General features: G+C 38.9%; 1 protein-coding gene across 5 annotated transcripts in view; it reads left to right on the forward strand.

Annotated features, from left to right (window-relative positions):
• Positions 1 to 12,423, forward strand: part of FASTKD1 (FAST kinase domains 1) — a 53,494-nt gene that overhangs the window by 6,043 nt on the left and 35,028 nt on the right. For 3 of the 5 annotated variants that reach the window (XM_045831386.1, XM_045831411.1, XM_045831405.1), the window contains exon 1: positions 10,580 to 10,673. The exons of 1 other annotated variant lie outside the window; for it this stretch is intronic. The gene's annotated coding sequence lies outside the window, so the exon portion shown is untranslated. Of the gene's footprint in view, positions 1 to 10,564; positions 10,674 to 12,423 lie in introns of those variants that run through there. One more of the 5 variants, XM_045831393.1, reaches the window with a different exon arrangement.

Consider the following 12,423-nt stretch of genomic DNA (forward strand, 5'->3'; position numbering starts at 1 on the left):
GTTATAGAATGTGATAATTGTTTTCATTCTCTAGATGTCCTTACTTGGAAATGAAAAATTGAGAGTTTGCTTTGTTTGGTACCAAATATGTTGAAATTTCACTGGTCTGTGAAATCCCAAACTTTCCCAAATGGATTTGATGTGGATTTGTTGTTGCGAGAAGGAAGCTGTTGCTAGTAAAAGGAAGTGTTATCTTCAACAATACTATGGCTTCAAGAACAAAGGATTTATTTCTCTCTTACATAATAGTTCATAGGCAGGTGAACCAAGTCAGAGCACAACTCTGCTCCATACAGTCATTCAGAAACTTGAGTTCCTTTCATCATATTATTTCAACATACTCCAGAGCCTTGACTTTGCACGATTAGGATGTTTTACCTTGGGTTCAGCTGATAGGAAGTAGAAAGAAGTAGTAATATCTTTTTTTTTATTGTTGTTCAAGTACAGTTGCCTCCATTTCCCTGCCACCACTTTCCCTCACTTTACCTTTAATACCACCCCTCTTTGGCTTTGTCCCTGGATCCTTTAAACATGTTCCTTGACAGCCCTTTCCATTTTTTCCCCTGTTATCCCGCTCCCCACTACCTTCTGATTACTGTCAGTTTGTTCTTTATTTCAATGTCTCTGGTTATATTTTGCTTGCTTTTTTGTTTTGTTGATTAGATTCCACTTATAGGTGAGATCATATGGTATTTGTCTTTCACTGCCTGGCTTATTTCCCTTAGCATAATGCTCTTGATGTCCATCCCTGCCATTGCAAAGAGTAGGAGCTCCTTCTCTCTGCTGTATTCCATTGTGTAAATATACTACAGTTTTTTGACGCACTCATTTACTGATGGGCACTTAGGTTGCTTCCAGCACTTGGCTATGTAAATTGTGCTGCTATGAACATTGGGGTGCATAGGTTCTTTTGAATTACTGTTTCAGGATTCTTGGGGTATAATTCTAGCAGTGGAATTACTGGGTCAAAAGGCAGTTGCATTTTTAGTTTTCTGAGGAAATTCCATACTGTTTTCCACAGTGGCTGCACCAGTCTCTGTTCCCACCAACAATATACTGAGATTTCCTTTTCTCTATAACCTCACCGGCACTTATGTTTTTGATTTGTTTATGATGGCCATTCTGACCAATGTGAAGTGGTATCTGATTGTGTTTTTAATTTGCATCTCTCTGATGGCTAGTGATACTGAGCAACTGTTCATATGTCTCCGGGCCCTCTGTATGTCCTCCTTGGACAAGTGTCAGTTAGGTCCTTTGCCCATTTTTAAATTGGATTGTTTGTCTTCCTGGAGTGGAGTTGTGTGAACTCTTTATATATTTTGGAGATCAAACACTTGTCTGAGATATCATTGGCAAATATATTTTCCCTTACAGTTGATTCCCTTTTCATTTTGCTGGTGTTTTCTTTAGCCATGCAGAAGCTTTTTATTTTGATGAAGTCCTATTTGTTTATTCTTTCCTTTATGTCCCTTGGTCTAGGGGACATATCAATGAAAATATTGCTGTGTGGAATATCTGAGACTTTCCTACCTATGTTCTCCTCTAGGATTTTATGTTGTCACCAACTTATATTTAAGTCTTTTATCCATCATGAGTTTATTTTTGTATGTGCTATAAGTTGGTCATCAAGTTTCTTTTTTTTTTTTTTTTGCATGTAGCTGTCCACATCTCTCAACACCATTTGTTGAAGAGGCTATTTTTATTCCATTTTATGCTTCTGCTTCCTTTTTTGAGTCTTAATTGACCATAGAGACTTGGGTTTATTTCTGGGCTTTCTATTCTGTTCCATTGATCTATGTGTCTGTTCTTATGCCAGTACCAGACTGTTTTGATTACAGTGTCCTTGTAATATAGTTTGATATCAAGTACTCTGATCCCTCCTACTTTGTTGTTCTTTCACAAAAGTGCTGCGGCTATTCAGGGTCAGTTATGGTTCCATATAAATTTTTGAAATGTTTGTTCTGTATCTGTGAAATATGCCATTGGTATTTTAAGAGGGATTGCGTTGAATCTATAAATTGCTCTGGGTAGAATGGATAATTTGATGATAATTCTTCTAGTCCATGAACAAGGTATATGCTTCCATTTATTTATATCTTCCTTAATTTCTTCAGTGTTGTGTAGTTTTCTAAATACAGGTCTTTTACCTCTTTGGTTAGGTTTATTCCTAGGTACTTTATTTTTCTTGTTGCTATAGAAAATGGGATTTTTCCCCCCTGATTTCTGTTTCTGATATTCTGTTGTTAGTGTAGAAAAATGCCTTCAATTTCTGAATATTGACTTTGTATCCCGCTGCTTTGCCAAATTTACTTATTAGGTCAAGTAGTTTTTTGGTGGAGTCCATAGGGTTTTCTATGTACACTATCATGTCATCTGCAAACAATGACAGTTTTACTTCCACCCTTTCAATTTGGATGCCTTTTATTTCTAGAAGAAGGAATATCTTAAGACCTAAACCAGGAAGTAGTACATGCCACTTTGGCTAGTGACATCAATGAGAACACACCAAAGTCAGTTACAAGGTGCTGGGAAATGTAATATTGGCGTGTCTCCAGAAAGAAGAAGAAAAGGTGTTTTGGTGGAAAATTAACAGTTTGGGCCATATATCCCATTAAAAGGTAGTTGTTGCACAATTAGTTTGCATGACCATTCTACACTGTGGGCAGACACACAATTTGCTGTGATGTTTCTAGAATTTTGAAATATGCTTAGCCTCTAACACCCTTAGAGGAAGTATCACTTAAGGTCACTTGATATCAGATTTAAAGACAAAAAAATAGTTTTATAGTCATCGAAACAGAGGTTTTCAACAGAGACTTCAGTTAGTTCCTTGACTAATTTTCCATATCTTTTTAAAAGGTAGGATAAATTAAAGTTTCACATATATTCACAAACCATAAGTTTAGCTCAATACATTTTACAAAGTGAGCATACAGGTGTAACCTCTACTAGATTAAGACATAGAGCAATATCAGTATCCCAGAAGCCTACTTCATTCCTCTCCTCAGTACTTCTATCACCTCACTATGCTCCAAAGATAACCTGTATTTGGAGTTCCAACAGCAGACATTAATTTTGTCTATATTTGAACATTATATAAGTGGAATGCATATGTAGTCATTTGCAGCTGGCTTTTTGCTCAGTTTTATGTTTGTGAGATTATCAATATTGCTGCATGCAACAATAGTTTGTTCTAATTTCTGAATAGTACTTCATTATGTGGGTATATTAGGTTTCTCTAGAGAAACAGAACAAATAGGATATATATAGGAAGCTATTTATTAGAACTAATTGGCTCATGTGATTGTAAAGTCTGAGAAGACTCGCAATCTGCTATCTGCAATCTGGAGACCCTGGAAATCTGTTGGTGTAATTATAGTTCAAATTTGAGATCCAGGGGAGCTGATAGTGAAAATCCCAGTTCAGTGTTCCTGCTCCATCAGGCAGGTGGAAAGCAAAAGGGGTGAATTCCTCCTTCATGCGTGTTTTTGTTCTATTTCTGTGCTCCATGGATTGGGTGATGCCCACCCACATTAGGAGGGCAATCTACTTTTACTAAATCCATCAATTCAAATGCTAATCTCATTCAAAAACACCCTGACAGAAACACCTCAAAATAATGTTTAATCTGGGTAGCCCCTGACCCAGTCAAGTTGACATATAAAATTAACCGTCACGTCCTGTCAAGTGTGGCTCAGTTGGAGCATTGTCCAGTAAACCGAAGGGTCACTGATTTGATGACTGGTCAGGGAACATGCCTGGGTGGTGGGTGCATATGTGAGGGGCAGCCAATCAATGTTTCTCTCTCCCTCTCTCAATAAACATATCTAGGTTTGGTGGGCATGTCCTTGGGTGAGGAATAGAAAAAGAAATTAACCATCACAACGGGCATTGCACAATTTATCTCTTCTATTTTAGTTGGATATTTTTGTTTGTTTTTAGTTGGATATACTTGTTTGTTTTTAACTTCAGCTATTATGAATAAAGCTGCTAGGAATATTCTTCTATCTACTATATTGGAGCATATATATTTTGTTTATGTATTGGAAATACACCTAGGAATGGAACTGCTAGATCTTAGTGTATGAAGAAGATCGGCTTTGGTAGGTACTGCCAAAGTGTTTCATGAAATAGTATTCACAATACTATTATTACATATGCCTTTTGATTCCAGCATTAGTAAGACCTCTCAAATAAGAGAAAGCAAGTTTAAACTAGCTTGGGCAAAATTGGGAATGTATGCTTCATGAAACAAAACTGTTAAGACAGTGTGATCGCTTTAAAATATGTCCATAAATTACTGAATGTGACTTTCTTCTAATGAATAGAATAAGATAGACTGACAATATGTGATTTTGGGGACTAGGTTATAAAGTGCATTTTGATTTCTTCCTTGCTGTGTTTCTTGAATCACCCACTCTAGGAGAAATCAGCTGCTGTGTCATGCATACACTCAAGCAGATGAGACAGATAAAGAGTGAGAGGGAGAGAGAGAGCAAGAGATATCAAGGTGAGAGAGAAACATCGGTTGTTTGCCTCCTGTATGTGCTTTGACCAGGGATTGAGGCTGTTAGGGTGGTTGGTGCTATGAGCTGTGAAAGAACTCACAAAGAGAAAAAAAATGTAGAGAGGAAAATTTTTATTCATTTTCCAAGAAAGGAAAGGGGGTAGGTGTGAAGAGATATACCAGCAATGAAAGGTTGGGGCTCTGAGTTTTTATTGGGTGATAAAAGAGAAGGGGATTGCAACTGGGTAGTCAGGGCAATTAGTTGTAAATCAGGTTTCTCACTGATTGTGTAGGCTTCAGTTGGTTCCAGTGTTATCTTGGGTTCAGGGTCAGGGCACCCCAATCTGATATGTCCTGTTTGTATACATTTTATTATTTTTTAAATATATTTTATTGATTATGCTATTACAGTTGTCCCATTTTCCCCCTTCACTCCCCTCCACCCTGCACACTCCCTCCCACCCACATTCCCCCGCTTTAGTTCAAGTCCATGGGTCATACATATAAGTTCTTGTCTTCTACATTTCCCATACTATTCTTAACCTCTCCCTGTCTATTTTCTACCCACCATTTATGCTACTTATGCTCTGTACCTTCTCCCCCGCTCTCTTCCTTCTACTCCCCTGCTGATAACCCTCCATGTGATCTCCATTTCTGTGATTCTGTTCCTGTTCTAGTTGTTTGCTTTGTTTGCTTTTGTTTTAGGTTCAGTTGTTGATACTTGTGAGTTTGTTGTCATTTTACTATTCATGGTTGTGATCTTCTTTTTCTTAGGTAGGTCCCTTTAACATTTCACATAATAAGGAATTGGTGATAATGAACTCCTTTAACTTGACCTTGTCAGAGAAGCACTTTATCTGCCCTTCCATTCTAAATGAAAGCTATGCTGGATAGAGTAATCTTGGGTGTATGTCCTTGCCTTTCATGACTTGCAGTACTTCTTTCCAGCCCCTTCTTGCCTGCAAGGTCTCTTTTGAGAATCAGTGAGTCTTATGGGTACTCCTTTGTTGGTAACTATCTCCTTTTCTCTTTCTGCTTTTAAGATTCTCTCCTTATCTTTAATCTTGGGTAATGTAATTCTGATGTGCCTTGGTGTGTTCATCCTTGGATCCAACTTCTTTGGGACTCTCTGATCTTCCTGGCTTCCTGAAAGTCTATTTCCTTGGCCAGATTGGGGAAGTTTTCCTTCAATATTTGTTCAAATAAGTTTTCCATTTCTTGCTCTTCCTCTTCTCCTTCTGGCACCCCTATGATTCAGATGTTGAAACGTTTAAAGATGTCCTAGAGGTTCCTAAGCCTCTCCTCATTTTTTTGAATTCTTGTTTCTTCATTCTGTTCCAGCTGAATGTTTCTTTTTTCCTTCTGGTCCACACCATTGAGTCCCAGTTTTCTTCCCATCACTTTTGGTTCCCTCTACGTTTTCCTTTATTTCACTTAGCATAGCCTTCACTTTTTCATCTAATTTGTGACCATATTCAACCAATTCTGTGAGCATTCTGATTATCAGTGTTTTGAACTGCGCAGCTGATAGGTTGGCTACCTCTTTGTCTCTTAGTTGTATTTTTTTTCTGGAGCTTTGTTCTGTTCTTTCATTTGGGCCTTTTTTTTTTTTTTTTTGGTTTCTGTGTGATAGTTACATAGTAAGGAGTGAAGCCTTAGGTGTTCACCAGGGTGGGGCAACCCTGGTTGCTGCATTTGTGGGGGAGGGGTCTGAGAGGGAACAATGCTGCTTGTTCCACTTTCTGCCAGTTTTCAGTCACTTCCCCTGCTACCACAATCAAATTTAGCCCTTCTGGTGCTGATTCCCGGGTGGGTGGATTTGTGTATGTTCTAGAACCCTGTGGGTCTCTCCAATGAACTCTCCTGTGAGGCTCTCCTGGGAATTTCTCCTGCTTCTGCCTCACCCCCCATAGGTGTTTTCAGTCAGAGGTTTGAGGCTTTATTTCCCAGCGCTGGAACCCTGGGTTGCTCCCCAGTTCTTTCTCCTGGTTTATCTGCACTCTAATGTGGGACTGCCCAGTCTCCAATCTGCCACCTTGCCAAGTCCGCCACCCACTGCCTTGCCTGCACAGCTGCAGCCTTGCCCATCCTGCTCCACCAGCCACTGCCTTGCCCATCCTGGTCCTCCAGCTGCTGCCGTGCCTCGAGTCCTCTCCACCCCACTGCCTGTTTCCATCCCTCCTACCGGTCTGGATGAATGTTTCTTCTTTAACTCCTTGGTTGTTAGACTTCCATACTGTTTGATTTTCTGTCAGTTCTGGTTGTCTTTTGTTTTTAAATTTGTTGTTCTTCTTTTGGTTGTGCAAGAAGGCACAGTGTGTCTACCTACACCTCCATCTTGGCCAGAAGTCCTATTTGTATACATTTTAAAACACTTGTGCTGCGTATAGTTTCAGTCATCTCTTCAGTTGTGAGAATAGAGGCTCTGAAAAACAACAGTTAATTATGCCTGACAGATTCAAGGAAAGAGAGATAGTAGCTCTGGTAAAGAAGGCCTGAATGGGGCCTTTTTGTCCGTTCAGCAACCACAACCTAGATATGGGCTCTGATCAGGTATTGAACCCTCAGCCTTTTGGTGTATGCGATGATAACTCCAACCAAGTGAGCCACCTGGCCAGAGCAGAGGTTACCTCATATCTTAATAATCTAAGTCTAAGATTATGTGCCAGATCCAATTATAAAATGCCAGAGAAGTGTTTGATTAGCTTTGCAGTGACAGCCAGAAAATTTGTGCTCCCACCTACATAGTAAGGGTTGTCACTGGGAAATAACTGTTCTGCTAAGAACTATGTTTTCTAGTTGTCCCCTTGCATCTAAGTAAAGATATGTGAATGCTTCTCATTGGTGGAAAGCATGTAGATGATGTGTATTACATTCAAGCCAAGATGTTTATAAAGTGCTATGGTTTTTCTGTGTCTTCTCTTCCTGTTTTTGTTGGCTAGATCCAGAGGGCTTTACAGCTCTAGGAAATTATGGAAGAAGCCTGGTCCCCTGAATTTTTGTGTGCAGAAAAGTCCACCAATATCCAGGGTTAAAGCACAGTTGAACATGATATAATTGAGAAATCATATTTCTCTTTTTTTCCAGTCCTTGGCAACCACTGTTCTTTTTGTGAATGGCTGCTTTAGGTACCTCACATAAGTAGAATCAATATTTGTTCTTTTGTGTCTAGCTTATTTCACTTAACATAATGTTTGAAGTTTCATCCATGTTGTAGCAAGGGTCAGAATATGATCCTATTGTGTGTATATATGACAGTTTCTTTATCCATTCATCTGCTGATGGACACTTAGGTTGCTTCTGCCTTTGGCTTTTGTAAATATGCTGCTATGAATATTTGTGGACAAAAAGGGGCCACATACTAAACCTGAGGAGCTCAGGAAAGCCTATGTGGTGGCTTTATTAACTCAGAGACGTAGAGTAACCCACAAAGGATGGTCTGAAATTAAAACTTATTAACTAGAAGCAGTTTATGGCAGGTGGTCATATCCTAGGCTAGAATCTTCCCTGACAAAAGTCAATCTTTCCTTTATTAAGGGTACTGTCTACTGTGTTTTTGCATCTGTGATAACATACCTTAGGAATGTCAAAATGATTTCCTTTTTCCAGACCCCTCAAAGCACAGATATCTCACCAGAGAACCAAAGGGAAGACCACAAATCCCCTGATTGTTATTGAGTTAGTTGTTGACTGTTAACTTTCCTGCACCCACCTATCTACAAGAAGTTTGTATTTATTGTTTTGCTTTTTATCCAGTTCCAGAAGTTCCCCACTTCCTGCCCCTCCTTAGCTTTCTCCTGCCTCCCTAATCTATCACCAGTGAATGTCTTTTTTCTTTGATTTTAATGTATAAGATAAGTGCAAAACTGCTATTCTCTGGAACATTTTCTCAATCTGTTGAGCATCTGGTCTTGGTTCACAGTTTGGCCTCACCTGGGCATCTCCAAGCCCAGCAAAAGTAGCAGCCATGTGCAGATCACTTTGTAGTGAATGCTTTGTGACCATGGAGAAAATATAAGCAGTGGCTGATCTTGAATGTGCCAACAGCAATCTAGGCTCAACTGCAAGAGGAAGGTGTACACAGCCCACACAATGAGTATACCTTGAGTACCCAGATTAGGTGATAGTGGGGGCTGTGCCACTGGGCCCTACAGGATGCCTGTTACATTATGCCACTCTACCAACCCTGGGAGACATAGTAGCTATACCTAATACATAAAAACAAATACAAAGAGGCAGCCAAAATGAGCAAAGAAACATAGCCAAAATGCAGGAACAACAAAACTCCAGAGAAATAACTAAATAAAATGGAGATAAGCAATCTATCAGATACAGTATTCAAAACACTGATTATAAGGATGCTCAGGGAACTTAGTGAGGACCTCAATAGCATAAAAAAGATCCAGTCAGAAATGAAAGATATCTTATTGGAAATAAAAACTGATTTACAGGGAATCAACAGTAGAGTGGATGAAAATGAGTATCAAATCAGTGATTTGGAACATAAGGAAGCAAAACAAAATAAAACAACCAATCAGAACAACAAGAAGAAAAAAAGAATAAAAAAATGAGGATAGTGTAAGGAGCCTCTGGGACAACTTCAAGCATACTGACATTTGCATCACAAGGGTGCCAGAGGAGAAGAGAAAGAGCAAGAGATTGAAAACCTGTTGGAAAAAATATTGAAAGAAAACTTCCCTAACTTGATGAAGAAAATAGACATACAAATCTAGGAAGCACAGAGAATCCCAGACAAGATGGGTCCAAAGAGGCCCACTCCAAGACACATCATAATTAAAATGCCAAAGATTAAATCCAAAGAGAGATATTAAAAGCAGCAAGAGAAAAGCAGTTAATTACTTACAAGGGAGTTCCTATAAGACTATCAGCTGATTTCTCAAAAGAAACTTTGAAGGCTAGAAGGGATTGGCAAGAAATATTCAAAGTCATGAAAAGCAAGGACCTACAACCAAGATTACTCTACTCAGCAAAGCTATTTTATCATTTAGAATCATTGAAAGGCAGATTAAAAGCTTCCCAGACAAAAAAAAATCTAAAGGAATTTATCATAACCCAAACAGTATTATATGAAATATTAAAGGGTCTTCTTTAAGAAGAAGAATATTAAAAATATGAACAATAAAATGGCAATAAATAGATATCTATCAACAACTGAATCTAAAAAGCAAAATAAACAAGCAGAACAGAAATGGAATCATAGATACAGAGAATGTTTTGATGGTTGCCAGATTGAAGGGGTGTCGGGGGATAGGTGAAAAAAAGTGAAGGGATTAAGAAGTACAAATTGATAGTACAGAATAGTCATTGGGATATGAAGTACAGCATAGAAAATAGGGTAGCCTAGGAACATATATGCATGACCCGTGGACATGGACAATGGTGTAGGGATTGCCTGAGGGACTGCCTGAGAGGGGGCCGGGTGGAGTGGGACAAAAGAGGATAATTTGGGACAACTGCACTAGCCTAAACAATGAAATATAATAAAAGAAGAAATAAAAATAAAATAGAAAAAAACTTTTTAATTGTTGATTTTGGAGAACGGGCAAGAGAGAAAGAGAAACATTTTATTGTTCCATTTATTTATACATTCATTGGTTGTTTCTTGCATATGCTCTGACTGGGATTGAAACCCTCAACCTGGGGGTATCAGGAAGATGCTCTAACCAACTGAGCTACCCAGACAGGGCCTCCTGGTGCTCTTTGAAGAGCATTGGCACAGATCATGGTCAGTTTCATCCCTATAGTAAGAAAGAAAATTATATACGTCTTTTCTGTGTTCACGTTTTGAAATTTCATTTTTTAATACTAATTTTTACTGTAGAAAATAAAAAACGCCAGTCTTCCATGACTGATGCAAAGCCTCAGTAGAGAAACACAGACTTAAAAGACCTATAACTTGAACAATTTTAAGACGCTTTGCCCCAGTGGCTTTCTCAATGAGGAACTACAATGCCCAGAATTCTTCCAGATGCGTAAGCAACGTCTATTACCCCTACTCTTCGCGACGTCCACTGGGGCTTGTAGTGCGTGAGTGTGCTGTGCACGCTGCCCTAGCCCGGCATTTTTTCCGGTTTGCTGAGGATCAGCGCCACAGGAAAGGTGATGTCTCTCGGGTGAAGGCTAAAAACTGTGATACGAGTAAGGGGTGAGCAACACAACTGAGCCTGTGGTTTCTTTGGTTGGGGATCAGGAATAGCCTTGACTTCTGAGCTATCGTTACTCTTTTTCGCTGGGATTGTCTTGGGAAGTTGCAAGGCATAGAGGGAAAAACTTGCCGGCAAGTTAGGGCCAGATTTGTGCGGTAGATTTTCTTTTTCCACCCAGCACTTTTTCATGCCCTGGTTTCAGGCTGACTGAGAAACTGAGGCCTTTTAGGTGTTGGATTTTTCTGGAGCACGAAGGTCGAGGGCAAGGGCTGAGACCACCCTGGCAAAGACAGGAGAGACCGCAATTAATCGTTTGGCGCTCCTGTGTATGGATGGGGTACTAGGGATACCAGTCATTTGCAAAGGGTATCACTGTTTATCTTGCAGTATACCTGTTCACAGCTGGTACCTATTTCTCATGTACAGTCCTAAGGCTTCTCCTTTGGTTAAATATCTTCCCCAAGGTCACTTAGGTGGGGTAGAGCTGGGGACTTGACATCTTCATATTCTAACCATTGAATTGCTTCCACTTTGAATTGTGGAGAGACTGGAAAATCTTGAAGATAATTTTGCTTTATGCAGTGTATTCTGTGATACGTATGTGACCCAGACAGCCTTGGGTCAGGTTGCTGTATTAACTGCTACACAGTAGTCAATACTGTTCATCTCTTTTTCCTGTGAGTTTAGCATATATAGAGAGAGGAGTCTAAGTGTACTTTTAGGGCTAGTTTCTTGCTGTAATGAGGCTGTTCAAGTTGAAGAAGTCAAAATAGCTAATGGTTTATTCCAGCTTCACTAGTACTAGAGTAGTTTTTAGTCTTTTTGAATCTAGCTTTTCTTATCTATAAAATGCAAAGGATGATATCTACCTGGAAGTTTAGTTCAGAAAATTTAATGGCATAACATATTTTTAAAGTCCTTCGTAAAATGTTGCAGAAGTATTTGGATGATATGATTTTAGTCCTAGCTTTTAAAAACATTATTTCTCAACTGGAAATGCAAACATTTATAATATATTTTTAAAACAAGTTATTTTTCATAATTATCTTTGGTTCATATAGTGCTTCACCATGTCTTGTTACAGTACTTGATTGTTTCATATTTTCTTATTGGACCTCTAATCATCTTGTTTATTGGTTAAAACCTATCTAAGGTCAAAAGTGACTAAATTGTTTGAGTTATTTTGGGGCTTCAGGAGAAAGGAAAAAGAAAAAAGAAATCCTGAAAACATTTATACTTACCCTTCTGAAAAAAATTTTTTATTGTGGTCCTGAATTAATGGCTGTTCTTTGTAGGAACTTCAAAGGTGATTTGTTTGTTTGTTTGTTTATTCATTTATTTATTTATTGCAAACACTTTTACTCTTTTATTTAAAAAGACAGCTCTGCTGTGGCCAGGTGGGTCACTTGGTTGGAGTGTTGTCCTACATGCACAAGAAAAGGTTGAGGGTTTGATTTCTTTGATCTCAGGTTAGGACACATACGGTACATACCTACGTTGCATTCCAGTGGGGGCATGCAGGAGGGAAGGCTACTACTCTATGTTTCTCTCTCACATCGATGGTGTTTCACCGGGGTTTGCTTTGTCTCTGTCTGTCTGTCTCTCTCCAACCCCCTCCACACACCCCTTTCTCTCTCTTAAAAAAAGGAAAAGTTCTGAATTTGGGGTTTTTCTTCCTTTTGCTATAATGGTCCAATTTGAAAACTGTATGTAAATTATTTTAAATTATAGTTGACATGCAATATTTCA

This window comes from Phyllostomus hastatus, unplaced genomic scaffold (genome assembly GCF_019186645.2).
Source record: "Phyllostomus hastatus isolate PE091 unplaced genomic scaffold, TTU_PhHast_1.1 phas_contig_1, whole genome shotgun sequence".
Lineage (NCBI taxonomy): Eukaryota > Metazoa > Chordata > Mammalia > Chiroptera > Phyllostomidae > Phyllostomus > Phyllostomus hastatus.